We start from the raw sequence: 20871 nt of genomic DNA on the forward strand, positions 1-20871 counted from the left end.
TTTAACGCGTGACTCGTAGCTGTCGGTATCAAATGTAAAGTACCTACCTAAAAATTTTTTTTAAAGGAGCAAGCAGGTGTGATTTTCTCTTTTGTTTTGAGGCCACGGTAAGAAGGCACCAGAGCCTACCGTGCTAATGGGTTCCCTCTAGATAACACAACCACACAGTGCATGAAAAGCATGAGGTGTGGCTAACGTTTGCAAGCTTAAGCTAGCTACCGAGCTAGCATAGAAACTCAATAGCACAGAGTAGATCCTCCATATGACGCTGAGAAATACTGCATTGTGGGTAGTTTAGAAGATATCCCAAAATAAATGAAAACATGTGTAATAACGAAAAACAACTGTTTGTACTTATAGGTAACCAGATCGTGAATACAACTAGGTTACTAAGTCTTTAACCACACTGTATTGTTACACTGGTGAGTAAAAACTCATGCTTCCCACCCTTTAACTTTTTGTCTGATAATTATAATATACATTTTACTCAACTGCGTTACCCACTCCAGTCAGCAGATGGCGACGTGGGGCTTTAAGGCAATGCTGCTAGTGTGATGTTTAATCTAGTGGATGGGACGCTTTTTTTCAACAGCAGCAACAGTTAGTCAGCCACCTCCGTAGCTTGCTAGCCAAAATAGCCGAACCAATAAAGCTCTTTAGACGCTTTCATGTGTATTAGCCACTGTGTTTTAAACACTTCTGTTGTCGAGTTAGTTATCCGATTTAATTTCATATTTACGGTGTTTCTGTTATTAGTCAGCTAGCCGGCTGGTTAAGTTAGCACTAGCCTAGCTAGCTAACATCTCCAACCATGAGCTCACTAAGCTTGCTTCAGAGTTCAAGTAACAGACACATCTCAACATCAACAGTTCAGAGGACCATCAGGCCTTCATGGTTGATATTGCTGCAAAGAAACCATTACTAAAGAACACCAATTAGAAGAAGAGACTTGCTTGGGCCAAGAAACACGAGCAATGGACATTAGACCATTGGAAATCTGTCTTTTGGTCTGATGAGATCAAATTTTAGATTTTATATTTTCAGATGACCTGGCCTCCACAATCACCTAACCTCAACCCAATTGAGATGGTGTGGGATGAGTTGGACCGCAGAGTGAAAGAAAAGCAGCCAACAAGTGCTCAGCATATGTGGTAACTCCTTCAAGACTGTTGAAAAAGTATTCCAGGTGAAGCTGGTTGAGAGAATACAAAGAGTGTGCAAAGCTGTCATCAAGGCAAAGGGTGGCTACTTTGAAGAATCTCAAATATAAAATATATTTTGATTTGTTTAACACTTTTTTGGTTACTACATGATTCCATATGTGTTATTTCAGAGTTTTGATGTCTTCGCTATTATTCTACATTGTAGAAAATAGTAAAAGTAAAGAAAAATCCTTGAATGAGTATGTGTCTTAACTTTTGACTGGTACCATTATTTTCTCATGCAATTACAGTAGGTTGTATCGCTGTAGGTCATGCCAGTAAGTTACAGTAGGTTGTATCCAAGTGGTTGTATCTCTGTAGGTCATGCCAGTAGGTTACAGTAGGTTGTATCCAAGTGGTTGTATCTCTGTAGGTCATGCCAGTAGGTTACAGTAGGTTGTATCTCTCTAGGTCATGCCAGTAGGTTACAGTAGGTTGTATCTCTCTAGGTCATGCCAGTAGGTTACAGTAGGTTGTATCTCTGTAGGTCATGCCAGTAGGTTACAGTAGGTTGTATCTCTGCAGGTCATGCCAGTAGGTTACAGTAGGTTGTATCTCTGTAGGTCATGCCAGTAGGTTACAGTAGGTTGTATCTCTGTAGGTCATGCCAGTAGGTTACAGTAGGTTGTATCCAAGTGGAAACAATGATCAACCCAATGTGGAAAGTGTCGAATTTGGTCAACAACAAAATGAATGACTTATTTGCTACGTGAGGTTTACTTGATCTAACAGAAGTTTCATAATGATTAAGTTGTTATGTGGACACGTGACATACCAACAACTTTGATAAAAACACTATAGGAGTTGTCTCCAGATCGCTATGCATATTCATGCTAGTAGCTTAGCATCTCTCTCCATTGAATACAGGCAGTTGACGACAACAACCCTCATAGAATATAAACAATAGATAACAATAATAAGATGTATCCACCAATCCAAAGAAAGGATAGGCGGGAGCTAGACAACCCACAGTGCTGCTTTGTGGACAACGACTCCCCTTGTTAGGGCAGAGACTTCTTGTCAGCATATCCATCATCTTTGGTGTAGCCAACCCAACTCTCACATGGCTCTATTGGGGGGAACGGTGTGTAGTAAATCATCACTACATTAAAATCACTACATGCCGTGGCCCCCAGTCTGCTGTCAGCAGATAGACCCTTCTCAAATATATATGTCAAGTCACTTTTTGGAAACGGAACGGAGAAAACAAGGGGTAGCTTGCCCTCTATGTCGTCTGATTGTAGACATATCAGTAATCATCCTAGGGCCCTCCGGTGAAGAGGTATTGATGAGCCAACTCCGAATATCCAAAGTGAAAAAACAATTTAAGGCGGTACTTACTGGTGTAAATCAGATCTCCTACCTCCACCTCTTCATCTTTCAATGTGACAGAAATTTCCCCTTCCTTCTGAACTCCAAAAACTGTATCCTCTTTTTCTTCCTCCTCTTCTTTCACAGTAACATCCTCTTCCTCCTCTTTCACTCTGAACATGTCTTCCTCCTCTTCTTTCACTGGAACAGCCTCATCCCCAACTTCTTTTTTACTGTGACATCCTCCTCTTCCTTCTCCCCTTTCACTACAATGTTCAGCCCCAGAGCTTCTTTCTCCGTCCAGCAGACCTCCTCTTCTTTAGCAGGAGGGGAGAAGCTTAGTGACCTCATTTTCGTGGATGTTAGCTAGCTAGCTATCATTAGCAACTAAGCTAGTGCTAACTTAACCAGCCAGCTACTATATCTGACTAACAAAAAACAACGTAATATTAAATTAAATAGGTTAACAAGTTGATACGATAGAAGTGTGTCTAAAACACAGCCGCTAATATACACCGAAAGCATCTAACGAGCTTGAATCTTTCGGCTATGTTGGCTAGCAAGCTACCGAGGTGGTTAACTTGTTGTTTTTGAAGAACCGTCCACTAGATTATACGTCACGCTGCAGCATCGCCTGAAAGACGCACATCGCCGTCTGCTGACTGGATGGAAAACGCAGTTGGGGAAAATATTATTTTAAATGGATTTCATTAAATAATACTATTGTATTGAGATATACAAAGACAGGAATGTGTTGATTGATTAGTGAGAATAAAAAAATGTTTACTACAGCACATTTAAGGCAGTTTCATTAAGTCAAAATAAATTTAAATAAGTAGCCAGCTACTGTCGGTCTATACTGCTCCTACATGGTGTAACAATACATCATGTAGATGTATATAATGAACAGATTAGGTCTATACTGCTCCTACATGGTGTAACAATACATAATGTAGATGTACACTAACAATCTAAAGTTTGGGGTCACTTAGTCCTTGTTTTTGAAAGAAAATCAATTTTTTTGTCCATTAAAATAACATCAAATTCATCAGAAGTACAGTTTAGACATTGTTAATGTTGTAAATGACTATTGTAGCTGGAAACAGCTGATTTTTTTAATGGAATATCTACATAGACGTACAGAGGCCCATTATCAGCAACCATCACTCCTGTGTTACAATGGCACGTTGTGTTAGCTAATCCAAGTTTATCATTTTAAAAGGCTAATTGATCATTAGAAAACCCTTTTGCAATTATGTTAGCCCAGCTGAAAACTGTTGTGCTGATTTAACAAAGCTTTTGTAAACAAAAGATTTGTTAAACCTTAAACCTGTTAAACCTAATGGCTGTGATCAATGTGGGAAGAGTTTTACTCAGCTAAACAACCTGATAGTATACCAGCATACACACACAGGAGAGAAACTTTATGGCTGTGATCAATGTGTGAAGAGTTTTACCACATCCAGCCAGCTGACTTCACACCAGAGAACACACACAGGAGAGAAATCTTATAGCTGTGATCAAAGTGGGAAGAGTTTTACTCAGTCATTCAGCCTGATATACCACCAGAGAACACACACAGGAGAGAAATATTATAGCTGTGGTCAATGTGGGAAGAGTTTTACTACATCTAGCTATCTGTCTATACACCAGAGAACACACCCTGGAGAGAAACCTTATAGCTGTGATCAATGTGACAAGAGATACTCTGATAAAAGATCTCTGATCAAACATCAGAAAATACATACATGAAGGAGTTGTTTCATGATATCAATTAAATTATGTCATAATGTAGAATGTTTTAACATTGTAGTAGGAGTATTTTAATGATGTCACAATGTAGAACCCTAATCGTTTGCCCCCTGTTTTATTGATTTCAGCATGATATGGATATTAGCCTCATCAGGGGAAAAATCCAGGCTCTGAATTGAAAGAGTACTATTTATGTGATTTAACAAAAAGTGACTAACAAAAAAGAGCTGTGTTACACTTACAGCATTGGTGACCCACTTGAATCAAAATGTAGCTAGCTGTTTTCTACAAGTTGTCCTCTAACCAGTGATGTACACATTATTCCCAGATTCCATGTGGTTTTTGAGCTGTTAGTTTTAACAGGACATGCAACCTCATCTCCCCACTCTCACGCAATTGATTTCAACATGATATCGATGAGTGATGACAAATAAGTGTTTCATTCCTTTGTTTAGCGACCCCTAAATTGTAAGGTATCACTCCAAAATGTAGCTGACTGTCTTCTGCAGGTTGTCCTCTAACCAGTGAGGTAAAATATATCTCCCATTTCCATGTTTTTTAGTGGTGTTAGTTTCAACAGCACGTACAACCTGATTTTCCCCTTAATGGATATCAGTGATGTATTGCTACTAAACAGCAGTGATGTTGTTGCTGGTGCAGTTTATAAGGTGTTTAAAAACATACAAGTAATATGATTATGGCAGATGTTTGTGTGTATATACATGTTTTATTATTCCATGCCTCACCATTAAGTGAATTATTGCCAATACATATTAACAAAGGGGTGTACATTTGATTTTCATATTTCATATTATGTAACATTTAGTAATGATAATTATTTATGCAACCAGCTTACCATTTTTGGGTACAATTATATTGACATTGTTGCCCTGCTATTAGAATATCAGGGTTCATTCTCGGAGGTGCCAACCCAAATGTACTAGAGCATGACATTGGGGACTGGGCCCAGATCCAACAACATGCCTATCTAGTGAACCCTGAAAAGAGAGAGAAGCTCCGCAGTGAGGTGGAAAGCTACTACCGATATTGCAGGAGTTTCCTCTTGAAATCAGACCGTGGTAAGGACAACTTGGTTGCTGAAATTCTCAATGGTGGGCAGTCAAAAATGTTTTGCGTTTCGCCAGTGCGTTGCCATGGATCCCAATTTATTTTGACTGCATGTTTCTCTGTATTGGAGATGAGTTTTGTTTGGGCTCGTTCCAAGGGGACGAGAGTTCTAGAAGCAAGTGAGTTTTAGGAAGACGAGAGTTCTAGAAGCTAGTGAGTTTTAGGAAGACGAGATCTAGAAGCTAGTGAGTTTTAGGAAGACGAGAGTTCTAGAAGCTAGTGAGTTTTAGGAAGACGAGAGTTCTAGAAGCTAGTGAGTTTTAGGAAGACGAGATTTCTAGAAGCTAGTGAGTTTTAGGAAGACGAGAGTTCTAGAAGCTAGTGAGTTTTAGGAAGACGAGAGTTCTAGAAGCTAGTGAGTTTTAGGAAGAGAATTCTAGAAGCTAGTGAGTTTTAGGAAGACGAGAGTTCTAGAAGCTAGTGAGTTTAAAAAAAAATTACATTGTAGAAAAATATATATATATTTAAAAATACGTGTGTTTTCTTGTCTTTAATTGTTGACAGCCAGTAGACACCATGTTTATATTGGTGAAGGTGAAGCATTGTAGTTGATTATAATGTGAAATGGAAGTTGTTTTCTGTTGATGGTGAGCAAACTTGTCCAACAAAAATATAGGACGTATTTGTTGTCTTAAGGGAGAAGGTGTTACAGGCTTTGGTTTTTCCATTTATGTTTTGAGGTTGGACTTTAGCACGTCTAGCTCGTTAGCATGTCTAGGTCGTTAGCACGTCTAGGTCGTTAGCACGTCTAGCACGACTAGCCCGTTAGCAGGTCTTGCTCGTTAGCAGGTCTAGCTCGTTAGCAGGTCTAGCTCGTTAGCACGTCGTTAGCACGTCTAGCCCGTTAGCACGTCTAGCACGACTAGCCCGTTAGCAGGTCTTGCTCGTTAGCACGTCTAGCTCGTTAGCAGGTCTAGCTCGTTAGCAGGTACAGCTCGTTAGCACGTCTAGCTCGTTAGCACGTAGGACACACTGATTGGTGTCACCTCATTAGTCAGTTTGTGTTCCACCTGTGCTGGCTTGTCCATCTCGTTAGTGGGAAGGTATTTCACCTGAGCTGGTCCAGGTGCTATTTAAGAGTGTCTGGCCCAGTATGCCAGTTGTCTTCAAAGACGTGGAGGGTCAACAACTTTAGTTACGCTACCTTTTTGGTTTGCGTCCTGTCTTTAAGTTTGGTGTGGGTTTTTCTTTTGTTTGCCTCTTCTTGGGCAGATTTAGTGGCTGTCTTTTAGGTCCCAGTTGTTGTTACTAGTCAACTTTCAGTGGACACCCCCATAGTGTCTTTCAGAACCCCTCCTAAAACCCCACCTGTTTAGTTGTGGTTGTTGTCAGTGACTCTTTGTTAGTTCCTCTTCTATTTAAGGGACATTTCTGGTTTTCTTGCTGGGGAACGTAACAACAAACAATGGAGTAAAACAAGCTTATATTTTGGGTTGGATATTGCATCCAATTCTTAATATTTTAATCAATGATATTTCCTTACAATGCTCATTAATCTTTCAGTTGTTATTCTTATATATTTTTTTATCCTGTTGTGGTAAATATTTATGTTTATTTACTTTGTATTTTCCTGTGAAGCCATTGTGTTGCATGCATGTCTGAAATGTGCTGTATAAATAAAGCTTGATTTGAACATATTGAAGAAATATGCGCAAAGCAACACATATCTTAGTCCAACTTAGTATGAAAAACAGTATCAGTCGGACTTTTCCAGCCTGCTGAAGGAGTGGTAAACACCACCCCTGGCTCTACCAGGGGCTTGAGGTGGTCTCCCACAGCTCCTCTTATATCATGTTCTGTGGCCTTGCCGTTCCATTTCTTGACAGCCGCTGCAACACAGAAACACATTTAGTTGTATTATATAAAACACTCAAAGTAATGGATATGGAGCATCTATGGCCTCAGTTACACCTGGCACCTAAATGTGACTTCTGTCATCTAAAATTCACCCTCACCTTTGATGTGCATGAAACAAGTTATCTGGACATTTTGATTAAGAGGGAGAGGAGTGGCTTTAGCACAGACCTATACAGGAAGCCAACGGACAGGAAATCCCTGTTAGCTTCCACCCTACACCCCTAGAAAATAGTCTCTCCGTCAGCCAATACTGTCGCATAAGCAGGTTTTGTGGTACACAGAGTGACTATGACAAACAAGCCGACTGTCTGGATGAGTGTTTCAGACAGCGGGGTTACCCAGAGGACTGTGTGGATGAGTGTTTCAGACAGCGGGGTTACCCAGAGGACTGTCTGGATGAACGTTTCAGAAAGCGGGGTAACCCAGAGGACTGTCTGGATGAGCGTTTCAGACAGCGACAATGCTTCCTTCAGTACTCCCCAAACCTCCCCTCCCTCCAGATCAACATGTTCAATGCTTCCTTCAGTACTCCCCAAACCTCCCTCCCTCCAGACCAACACGTTCAATGCTTCCTTCAGTACTCCCCAAACCTCCCTCCCTCCAGACCAACACGTTCAATGCTTCCTTCAGTACTCCCCAAACCTCCCTCCCTCCAGACCAACACGTTCAATGCTTCCTTCAGTTCTCCCCAAACCTCCCTCCCTCCAGATCAACATGTTCAATGCTTCCTTCAGTTCTCCCCAAACCTCCCCTCCCTTCAGACCAACGTGTTCAATGCTTCCTTCAGTTCTCCCCAAACCTCCCTCCCTCCAGACCAACATGTTCAATGCTTCCTTCAGTACTCCCCAAACCTCCCTCCCTTCAGAGCAACATGTTCAATGCTTCCTTCAGTACTCCCCAAACCTCCCCTCCCTTCAGAGCAACACGTTCAATGCTTCCTTCAGTACTCCCCAAACCTCCCCTCCCTCCAGATCAACATGTTCAATGCTTCCTTCAGTACTCCCCAAACCTCCCTCCCTCCAGACCAACACGTTCAATGCTTCCTTCAGTACTCCCCAAACCTCCCTCCCTCCAGACCAACACGTTCAATGCTTCCTTCAGTACTCCCCAAACCTCCCTCCCTCCAGACCAACACGTTCAATGCTTCCTTCAGTACTCCCCAAACCTCCCTCCCTCCAGACCAACACGTTCAATGCTTCCTTCAGTACTCCCCAAACCTCCCTCCCTCCAGAGCAACACGTTCAATGCTTCCTTCAGTACTCCCCAAACCTCCCCTCCCTTCAGACCAACACGTTCAATGCTTCCTTCAGTTCTCCCCAAACCTCCCTCCCTCCAGATCAACATGTTCAATGCTTCCTTCAGTACTCCCCAAACCTCCCTCCCTCCAGACCAACATGTTCAATGCTTCCTTCAGTACTCCCCAAACCTCCCCTCCCTCCAGACCAACATGTTCAATGCTTCCTTCAGTTCTCCCCAAACCTCCCTCCCTCCAGACCAACATGTTCAATGCTTCCTTCAGTACTCCCCAAACCTCCCCTCCCTCCAGACCAACATGTTCAATGCTTCCTTCAGTTCTCCCCAAACCTCCCTCCCTCCAGACCAACATGTTCAATGCTTCCTTCAGTTCTCCCCAAACCTCCCTCCCTCCAGACCAACATGTTCAATGCTTCCTTCAGTTCTCCCCACTTGGTAAACAGTTGGACCACATCATTAAAACACTGGCACGTCTTGATCATTGATCCACAACTGGAAAAGACGATTAAAGAACCCCGACGGGTAGTCTTCAGACACGCCCCCAACATCAGTCAAATGGTGGTGAGGTCTGATCTTCCACCACAGCCACGTAGTACTTTCCTAGACAATGTGCCGGACGGTATATTATTGATGTGGCCCATGTACCCAGTGTAACTTTACCAGAAAAAAAAGCTACTTTTCTCCACGGACTGCAGGCGACAGGCTCAAGTCATGGTTGATTGGTCGATTGTAGCGGTAGTCATTTCGATGGCGACTTACTTTACAGTTATTTAGACCGCGGTGGTTATTGAAGTTGTGGTTTTGTGGAAGAAACCGTTGTTGTGCATCATCTTTCAACGCTCCAATACCTGATAATGACCAAACCTGTAGAGGCTATTTGGGAATTTAACTTCAATTAACCTGAAAGTGTTCATAGTAGAAACATCTGTTGTGATGGTAGAATGTGGAAAGACCCACCTCATTGGTTAATATTCACTGTAGTATTACCATCTGTTGTGTTGGTAGAATGTGTAAAGACCCACCTCATTGGTTAATATTCACTGTAGTAGAAACATCTGTTGTGTTGGTAGAATGTAGAAGTAGGTTTTAAATTCATAATTATTACAAATCTGCAGTTGTCTGACTATTATATTATTATTTAATGAAAGAAATGTAAAAATGCACTTTTTGTCTGGAAATAAAAGAAACATTTATCTGCGTTAACCACTCCAGTCAACAGATGGCGATATGTGTTTTTCAGGCGATGCTTTCAGCGTGACGTATAATGTAGTGGACGGGACGCTTCTTCAACAACATCTAGTCAGCCACCTCGGTAGCTTCCTAGCCGAAACATTCAAGCTGTTCAGACTGCTTCGGTGTATATTTGCCTCTGTATTTGGAACATAATTCTGTCTTTTAACTAGTTTCCCCATTTAATGTGATATTTCCGTTTAGTCAGGTAACGGTAGCTGGCTTGATAAATGAGCCTGTCACTAGGCTAGTCGCTAACTAGCTAGGTTAGCTGGCTAACATCCCCGACCATGAGCTCACCAAGCTACTGCCCTCCTGCTAAAAAAGAGGTCTGCTGGAAGGAGAAAGAAGGTATTTGGCTGAACGTTGTCGTGAAAGAGGAGAATGAAGAGGAGGATGTCACAGTAAATGAAGAAGTAGAGGGAGAGGCTGTTACAGAGAAAGAAGAGGAAGAAAACGATTATACTTTTTTTGGAGTGAATGAAGGAGAGAACTGTCATATTGAAGGAGGAGGAGAGGGAAGAAGAAGAAGAGACAGAAGATCTGAGTAACACCAGGAAGTCCTGTCTTGAAAATAGTTGTTTTACTGATGCGTGGTTTTAAACGGCATTCTATTCTAGTTCTGATCTTAAATGCCGTTTTAATGTAGGAATTGATAAAGCTACACTGTAAGATGTGAATACCATCAACAAGCTGGCCAACAACAAAACTTTAACAATGGATTTGCACGCAAAATCACAACTTAAATGTCTCACGGAATGGACTTGTCTTCATTCAATACTGCAATTCCATCGTACTAAACTGGAGGCGATTCCGAGCCCACTGTTGACTGCGGTCAAGTGTGCCGACAGTCGCAAAACGCGGTCAGGCCATCTGCTCTTCAGTTTCTTCCTGAATTTGCGTGCGTGAATACACTTTACGGAATGGCGTTTTTTCAGGTAGGGAAACTGAGTTGAATGGACTCTCATGCCCAGATAGTCGAGACGATGGCTACAAATCATTCCAAGCAAACCGTTTGAAGCAAACTTATTCAATCTTCCATAATAAAAATGATACCAAATCGTTTATTTAATTTTCGCGTTATCATAAAGTACTTTATCATTGCTAGAGTGCCAAGCGTAGGCTGGAGTGGTGTAAACGCTACAGCATACAATGACATTCTAGACCAATACTGTGCTTCCAACTTTGTGGCAACATTTTGGGGAAGGCCCTTTGCTGTTTCAGCATGACAATGCCCCTGGACCTAGGTCCATACAGAAATGGTTTGTTGAGATCGGTGTAGAAGAACTTGACTGGCCTGCACAGATCCCTGACCTCAACCCCATCAAACACCTTTGGGGTGAAGTGGAACGCCGACTGCGAGCCAGGCCTAATCGCCCAAAATCAGTTCCCGACCTCACTAATGCTCTTGTGGCTGAATGGAAGCAAGTCCCCCACAGCAATGTTCCGACATCTAGTGGAAAGCCTTCCCAGAAGAGTGGAGGCTGTTATAGCAGCATAGGGGGGACCAATCCCCTTTTGAATTAACATGATCTTGGAATAAGATGTTCGACAAGCAGGTGTCCACATACGTTCGGTCATGTAGTGTATCTAGCGTATTCCAAAGTTACTCTATAATTCTGTCACCGAAATAAATGTTGCTGTGGTTACAGCAGCTAGCGTAATCCTTACAATTTGGAAGGGTCATGGCCACTCCTACTCTGAAACAGTGGACAGTATCTATAGGACTTATTAAGGAAGTCAGACATGGTGTATGACTAGATTATGAACAGTATCTATAGGACTTATTAAGGAAGTCAGACATGGTGTATGACTAGATTATGAACAGTATCTATAGGACTTATTAAGGATGTCAGACATGGTGTATGACTAGATCATGAACAGTATCTATAGGATTTATTAAGGAAGTCAGACATGGTGTATGACTAGATTATGAACAGTATCTATAGGACTTATTAAGGAAGTCAGACATGGTGTATGACTAGATCATGATATTTACTGTATATCATCCTAGCAGGCAGGCATAGACACTTTCCTGTATATCATCCTAGCAGGTAGGCGGACAGAGATACAGTTGATGTCGGAAGTTTAAATACACCTTAGCCAAATACGTTTAAACTCAGTTTTTCACAATTCCTGACATTTAATCCTAGTAAAAATTCACTGTCTTCGGTCAGTTAGGATCACCTCTTTATTTTAAGAATGTCAAATGTCAAAATAATAGTAGAGAGAATTATTTATTTCAGCTTTAATTTCTTTCATCACATTCCCAGTGGGTCAGACGTTTGCATACACTCAATTAGTATTTGGTAGCATTGCCTTTAAATTGTTTAACTTGGGTCAAATGTTTCGGGTAGCCTTCCACAAGCTTCCCACAATAAGTTGGGTGAATTTTGGCCCATTCCTCGTGACAGAGCTGGTGTAACTTAATCAGGTTTGTAGGCCTCCTTGCTCACACTCGCTTTTTCATTTCTGCCCACAAATGTTCTATAGGATTGAGGTCAGGGCTTTGTGATGGCCACTCCAACACCTTGACTTTGTTGTCCTTAAGCCATTTTTCCTGAACTTTGGAAGTTTGCTTGGGGTCATTGTCCATTTGGAAGACCCATTTGCAACCAAGCTTTAACTTCCTGACTGATGTCTTGATGTTGCTTCAGTATATCCACATACTTTTCCACCCTCATGATGCCATCTATTTTGTGAAGTGCACCAGTCCCTCCTGCAGCAAAGCACCCCCACAACATCATGCTGCCACCCCGTACTTCAAGGTTGGGATGGTGTTCCTCGGCTTGCAAGCCTCCCCTTTTTCCTCCAAACATAATGATGGTCATTATGGCCAAACAGTTCTATTTTTGTTTCATCAGACTAGAGGACATTTCTCCAAAAAGTATGATATTTGTCCCCATGTGCAGTTGCAAACCGTAGTCTGGCTTTTTTATGGCGGTTTTGGAGCAGTGGCTTCTCCTTGCTGAGCTGCCTTTCAGGTTAGGTCGATAAAGGACTCGTTTTACTGTGGATATAGATACTTTTGTACCTATTTCCTCCAGCAACTTCACAAGGTTCTTTGCTGCTGTTCTGGGATTGATTTGCACGTTTCGCACCAAAGTACGTCTCCTTCCAAAGCGGTATGACGGCTGCGTGGTCCCACTGTGTTTATACTTGCATACTATTGTTTATACAGATGAACGTGGTACCCTCAGGAATTTGGAAATTCCTCCCAAGGATGAACCAGACTTGTGGAAGTCTAAAAAATAAATCTGAGGTTTTGGCTGATTTCTTTTGATTTTCCCGTGATGTCAAGCAAAGAGGCACTGAGTTTGAAGGTAGGCCTTGAAATACATCCACAGGTACACCTCCAATTGACTCAAATGATGTCAATTAACCTATCAGAAGCTTCTAAAGCCATGACATCATTTTCTGGAATTTTCCAAGCTGTTTAAAGGCACAGTCAACTTAGTGTATGTAAACTTCTGACTCACTGGAATTGTGATACAGTGAATTATAAGTGAAATAATATGTCTGTAAACAATTGTTGGGAAAATTACTTGTATCATGCACAAAGTAGATGTACTAACTGACTTGCCAAAACTATACATTGTTAACAAGAAATTTGTGGAGTGGTTGAAAAACAAGTTTTAATGACTCCCACCTAAGTGTATGTAAACTTCTGACTTCAACTGTGGATGTGTGTGATCAAGTAGACCTCTGTCAGTGGAGACAGGAAGCACCAAGGAGACCTCCGTCAGTGGAGACAGGAAGCACCAAGGAGACCTCCGTCAGTGGAGACAGGAAGCACCAAGGAGACCTCTGTCAGTGGAGACAGGAAGCACCAAGGAGATCTCAGTCAGTGGAGACAGGAAGCACCAAGGAGATCTCAGTCAGTGGAGACAGGAAGCACCAAGGAGATCTCAGTCAGTGGAGACAGGAAGCACCAAGGAGATCTCAGTCAGTGGAGACAGGAAGCACCAAGGAGATCTCAGTCAGTGGAGACAGGAAGCACCAAGGAGATCTCAGTCAGTGGAGACAGGAAGCACCAAGGAGACCTCAGTCAGTGGAGACAGGAAGCACCAAGGAGACCTCAGTCAGTGGAGACAGGAAGCACCAAGGAGATCTCAGTCAGTGGAGACAGGAAGCACCAAGGAGACCTCCGTCACCTGAATCTGGCTCTCCTCTAAAGAAAAATATATTTGTTTATGCTTAATTCTTTCATAACATTAACAAGTTATTTATTCATGGTTCATTCAATTATGTATAATGTGCCTTGAGCAAATTTGTTTCTTTCAATTATGTGTTGTGTAATTTTACCAAAATATACAGCTCACGTTTATGACATTGGTAACATTATCCTAGTAAACACCTGACTGCAGGACATTGAGGAAAATGTCTCATTGGGCCAGCTGATGGGCCCTGGGCAAATCTCTGTACTGGGAGTACTCTGACATGACTTCCTCTGGTGTAATTATGCCTTAGTCAAGTGCTCCTTGTAAAAGGCAACCAGACTCCTCAACTCCTCCTGACCATACTGACTGACAGAGTCTCTGACTAAGAACCACACAGAGACCTGCATTTTCTAGTCACCTTAATAATACTTGTGAAAACTGACTTTAGGTGATTGAGGGATCTAGTCTAGATGACCGTAAATTCTGGACTATAAGCCGCAACTTTTTTCCCACGCTGTGAACCTCGCGTCTTAAACAATGACGCGGCTAATATATGGATTTTTCCCGCTTTCAATTTTTATTTCTAAAAAAAACACATTCTGTGACGTGCTCAGTTTTTTGGCGGTATGAAGCTTTCATTAGACCAATGAAATTGCCGGACGGGTTAAGGTCAAACAACTTTTTGTTTACTGTTAGATTAAATCGAGCGCTCTCAAACTTCCCATCATTCTGATTACGGTAGTCATTTTGTCACCCTCATCATGGCAAAGACACGGAGATGCAGCTTTCAAGTTGAAGGCGATTGATCTGGCTGTTGGAAAAGGAAATAGAGCTGCTGCACGGGAGCTTGGTCTTAATGAGTCGATGATAAGACGTTGGAAACAGCAGCGTGAGGAATTCACTCAGTGCAAAAAGACAACTAAAGCTTACTGCTTATTTTTTGTTACAAGCCGTGTTTCGTTAAAGCCTGTGTAAAGTTCATTTGTTTCAATGTACCGGTAGGCACCTGCGGCTTATAGACATGTGCGGCTTATTTATGTTCAAAATAATATATATTTTAAATTCAGTGGGTGAGGCTTATATTCAGGTGCGCTTAATAGTCCGGAAATTACAGGAATACGTCATAGGAAGTTTTATCATGTGGAGGTTTCATTCAGGTTTCTGTTTAATTAAATAATCTGTTTGTCTTTGACAGGAGAGAGACCAGACTCTCCTTCTGACAGCAGGAAGAGTCCTTCAGGGAAACCAGACCCCGAGACGTCCAAACCAGCAGGCCGACATCACTGCTCCCAGTGTGGAAAGAGTTTTACTCAGTTAGGGAGCCTGAGAATACATAAGAGAATACACACTGGAGAGAAGCCTTACCACTGTTCCCAATGCGGAATGACGTTTACCCAGTTAGGGAGCCTGCAAAACCATGAGAGGGGACACACAGGGGAAAAGCTTTTCCAATGTTCCCATTGTGGAAAGAGTTTTGGCCAGGTAGGAAACCTGAACAAGCATGTGAGGACACACACAGGTAAGAAGATGTACCGCTGCTCCCAGTGTGGAGAGAGATTTACCCGGTTAAGGTACCTGAAAGAGCATGAACGAATACATACAAATACACAGGAGGAGACATACCACTGCTCTCATTGTGGAAAGACATTTTCCCAGTCAGAGAACCTGAAAACACATGAGAGAATCAAGAGGCTGTGTTCTGACTTGTGTTTTTGACTGAGAATTTGTGTTTTTGTTTGGGCTGTCAGACTTCAGTTCACTTTGTGTAATGTTAGTGCACTATTTTTTAATTGTGATTAACCCATTGTCTGAAAAGGTTAAAAACACACTGAAAACATCCAAAATACATACTATATACCGCTAACATCTACAATGCCATGTAAAAACAAGATGACATTGAGGTTAAATAAAGTGTGCTTTATCAATGGAACATATTTTGACATGTCCACTGTGGGGCTCTGTAGAGTCATAATATCCATAAAAACTAGAGGTCAAACGGGGAGATGGTTCACATCGTTTTTCCACCATTCATTTTTCCCATAGGGCTGTGTTTTGTTTAGGCTTACCCTGGTGTGACGTTTTGATAACCATGTAAATCTCTCTAGGACAAGGTGACTGAGGACACAGTGTGTTGTGAATTTATTGTAATGTTTTTAAAATGGTATAACTGCCTTTATTTTTGCTGGACCCCAGGAAGAGTAGCTGCTGCCTTGGCAGGAACTAATGGTGATCCATAATAAACCCCAGGAAGAGTAGCTGCTGCCTTGGCAGGAACTAATGGGGATCTATAATAAACCCCAGGAAGAGTAGCTGCTGCCTTGGCAGGAACTAATGGGATCCATAATAAACCCCAGGAAGAGTAGCTGCTGCCTTGGCAGGAACTAATGGGGATCCATAATAAATACAAATACTTTTATCAATATATTTGTCTCTCTTTACTCTCGGATTCGAAAATGCTAATTAGCATCAAAGTAGACGACATGCAAGACTACAAATCCCTGCTCTAGAAAGAGTATTGGTGGTTACAAACTTCTTCCATTTAACAATGATGGAGGCCATTGTGTTCTTGGGGACCGTAAATGCTGCAGACATTTTTTGGTACCTTTCCCCAGGTCTGTGCCTCGACACAATCCTGTCTCAGAGCTCTACGGACAATTCCTTTGACCTCGTGGCTTGGTTTTTGCTCTGACGTGCACTGTAAACTGTGGGGCCTTATATAGACAGGTGTGTGCCTTTCCAAATCATGTCTAATCAATTGAATTTACCACAGGTGGACTCCAATCAAGTTGTAGAAACATCTCAAGGATGATCAATGGAATCAGGATGCATCTGAGCTCAATTTCGAGTCTCATAGCAAAGAGTCTGAATACTTAAGTAAATACATGTGCAAAAGTGTATAAAAATCTGTTTTTGATTTGTTATTATGGGGTATTGTGTGTTGATTGATGAGGGGAAAAATATTATTCCATTTTAGAATGAGGCTGAAATGTAACTAAATGTGGAAAAGTGAATGGGTCTGAATACTTAACGAATGCACTGTCTACCGCTGGCAAAGTTGTCTACCGCTGGCAAAGTTTTCTACCATTGGCAGTTTTGTACACAGTCACGTGATACGTGGTATAGAAAAGTCCAATCTTAGGAGAGTACATGGGAGGCACTATACTGTGTGTCTGCAGGTGTCTATCTGGTCAAAACCACTGATACAGGTGCCCCTCCACCCTCTGGTGGGATGGATCATGTCTACAGAATAGATGTATATAAGCTGTTCCCAAGATGGTAGCATGTCAAGTCGTTTGTCTGTGTCTAGTACATTTTAACCTACTAATAACCTATTTATTTATGGCTGAGTAACTTCTTTGTTGTGTAGTGCAAACTATTTTATTTTTGCTGCTGTAAAGATCACGGGTCTTCCTCAACTTGGCACTTCAACTCGGCACTGAAGTTTACCAAAGTAACCCTATCTCTGGCTGGCCTGAGTTCCTTCTTCATCCACGGAGTGTCTCGTCCAAGCCGCTCCTTTTTGCTCTTCGTCTGGCTGTCAGTGGCAGCTCATCAATCCCCAACCCGCTCTCTCAATCGACCTCAACACCCAATCTACTCACACGTGCAAATACTCACATTCAGATTTACATATACGCTGTCCCTCTCTCCCCTTACCTTCATTGGGCTCTATTATTTACATTTGTCAGAGAAAATGACAGTTTTCATGGTATTGCTTTATGCACTGACTTTAACGAGATCTGGAGAAAACGAACATTGTCGCTGGGTGAGTACATCTGACAATGTGCTCTCCCGTCCATTGGACATTTTGTTTGCAGGAACTCGCTCCTTTTTACTCGTTCCACTCGTCCAAGTGCCGATGTATTTGTGGCATGATGTGAACATTACGAATTTGTGTCACTACCAAAGTCTAATGGTTTTAAATGACTGTTTTGTATTGTCTGGAAACTCACTTGTAGACTTCGCTTGCAGTAGGTCTCTTAAAAAAGAGAAGCCGTGCAAAGTTATTAAACAGAGGTGCCTAGTTATTCTTCTATTGTTGATATCAGGTAACGTGCAGCCTAACCCTGGCCCTGATATGCAATGTCTCCAAACCCCCTCTGATTTGAAATCAAGATCTGGTCTTGGTATTTTTCATTTAAATGTACACAGCCTGTTGTCAAAAATGGATGGGGTTAGGATTTGGGCTAAATCAACTGATGCTGATATAATTGTGTTTTCTGAAACCTGGCTCAGCAAGTCTGTTCTTGATACGGATATTTGTATAACTGGTTACAATGTTTATCGCACTGATCGGGTTAAGAAAGGTGGGGGTGTGGCTATATATGTAAAAACAAAATTCCCTGTAAGTGTGGCAAAGTCTGAAACTATTTGTAAACAGTTGGAATTTCTTGCTTTGAATATTGAGGTTTCTAAGGGTCTTTCTCTAACTGTGATTGGCTGTTATAGACCCCCCTCTGCTCTCGGTGATGCATTTTCTTCTTTGACGCACCTCATGTCTAAACTTCTTTACAGTGAAATGATTTTGATTGGTGATCTCAACTGGTGTTGGTTAATGCCGGTGTCTGATGATTTAAAAATGTTTTGTAATTCTATGAATCTTACCCAGTTGATTAACTCACCCACTCGCCCAAATCTAAAATGCCCAGATAAATCTACCCTGATTGATTTGATATTGACAAATGTTCCACATAAATATTCTGCGGTTGGTGTTTTTTGTAATGATTTAAGTGACCATTGTGCTGTTGTTGCTATTAGAAATACTAAGATTTCTAAGTCTAACCCGCGTTTTATTCGTAAGAGAAATCTGAAGTGTTTCATTGAGCAGGCTTTCTTTCATGATTTGTTTTATTTTGACTGGAGCAAGATTGAGCTTATCCCTGATGTGGAAACTGCCTGGAAATTCTTTCAGGATGGTTTTCTCCAAATAGTAAACAGACATGCTCCATTCCGCAGGTTCAGGGTTAAAGGGAGGGATAATCCATGGTTTTCGTCTGAGTTTTCTTGCATTGTTCACGACCGTAATCTAGCCTGGGCTAAAGCAAGGAAATCGTGTTCTGATGCTGATTGGCTTGTTTTTAGGCAGTTACGAAACAAGTGTTCTTCTCTTCTCAGGAAGGCCAAGTCTGAATATTTTATGTCTGTTACCACTGATAACCTGAATGACCCTAGAAAGTTTTGGAAGGCTATTAGTGTATGTCTGGTAACAGTAATGTTAATGAATTACCGTCATGTGTATTGAAGGACTCTGTTGCTATATATGACAAAACTGAAATGCTGAATTGTTTCAATGAGCACTTTGTATCATCTGGTAGACTGTTTGATTCAGTGTCCTCTGTCTCTGTACAACCTTGTGTTGATGAACCAGTGAGAGCTGGTCAAACTTCTAGCTTTTTGCCATTCTCAGTGCAGGTGGTACATAAGGCCCTGAAATCCTTAGATCAGAGAAAGCCTGCAGGTCCTGATCTTTTGGATCCCTGCTTTTTAAATCTGGCAGCTGATTTCATAGCTGAACCACTTGCATATCTGTTTAATCTAACCCTGGAATGTAATGAAATTCCAAAGATCTGGAAATCAGCATTTGTCCTGCCACTTTTAAAAGGGGGAGATCCAACTCTTTTAAATAATTATAGGCCAATCTCAAAGCTGTCACCCCTGGTGAAAATACTTGAAACCCTTGTGAGTGACCAGCTAAAAGAGTTTTTATATACTAACTCTATTTTATCAATGTATCAATCGGGTTTCAGGAAGAAGCATAGCACAATTACAGCAGCCATGAAGGTTTTAAATGATATCACTGAAGCTCTTGACAAAAAACAGCATTGTGTCTCACTTTTTATTGATCTCTCTAAGGCTTTTGATACAGTTGATCATGCTATACTAAGGCAGAGATTGTCGAGTGTAGGTCTTTCAGAGCATGCAGTTGCATGGTTTGTTAACTATCTGTCTGATAGAACTCAGTGCACTCAATTTGATGGGCTTAGGTCTGTTAAATTGTCTGTCTTAAATGGTGTGCCCCAAGGCTCTGTACTTGGTCCTCTCTTATTCACTATTTATATAAATAATTTAGACAAAAATGTCCAAAATGCACAACTTCATTTTTATGCTGATGATACTGTTATTTACTGTTGTGATTCATCTCTTACAAAAGCTTTCCAGAACTTGCAAACTGCTTTTAATACTGTTCAACATACCTTGTCTCAATTGAAGCTTATCCTCAATACTGACAAAACTAAACTACTGGTGTTTTCTAAAGCAAGAAATAGACCTCTGAACTTTTCACCTATTACTACCTGTCAGGGCAAGGAGATGGAGGTCGTAACCTCATATAAATATCTTGGAATTTTGATTGATGATGGCCTCTCTTTTAAAATGCATATTCAACAAATTACAAAAGAATTGAAGCTGAAATTAGGATTTTATTTTAGGAATAAGGCTTGTTTTTCTTTTGAAGCCAGAAGGAGGCTAGTATCAGCTACATTTATGCCTTTACTAGACTATTTTATATATGAATGCTTCCGCTCAGTGTTTGAGATCAATTGACACCCTTTACCATGGCACTTTGAGATTTATTTTAAATTGCAAAACCCTTACGCACCACTGCACTTTATATACCAGGGTTGGCTGGCCTTCTCTAGTCACTCGTAGGCTGAGTCACTGGTATATTTTTATTTACAAAGCCATTTTGGGTTTACTACCTTTTTATTTGGGCATTTTTATTGTTCAGAAATGTGGTGGGTACTCTCTTCGTTCGCGGGACTTTATCCTGCTAACTGTTCCAAATGTCCGAACTGAATTTGGTAAAAGGGCTTTTATGTACTCTGCTCCATCGTCTTGGAACGCCTTACAAAATACTTGTAAACTGGAAGAACTTGTCCCGATTGGTATTTTCAAATCACTGATTAATGATCTTGAGACTGATTCCCTGACCTGTCAATGTTTTTAATTTGTGTTTTTGATTTTGTTATGGTTCTTAC

General features: G+C 41.3%; 1 long non-coding RNA gene across 1 annotated transcript; it reads left to right on the plus strand.

Annotated features, from left to right (window-relative positions):
- The first annotated feature begins 9681 nt into the window (after positions 1-9681).
- LOC106594769 (uncharacterized) lies at positions 9682-15824 on the plus strand. Its single transcript, XR_006763604.1, has 2 exons — positions 9682-10672; positions 15090-15824. It is a non-coding gene; the product is annotated as an uncharacterized lncRNA (long non-coding RNA).
- The last annotated feature ends 5047 nt before the right edge of the window (positions 15825-20871 follow it).

This window comes from Salmo salar, unplaced genomic scaffold, assembly GCF_905237065.1.
Source record: "Salmo salar unplaced genomic scaffold, Ssal_v3.1, whole genome shotgun sequence".
NCBI lineage: Eukaryota > Metazoa > Chordata > Actinopteri > Salmoniformes > Salmonidae > Salmo > Salmo salar.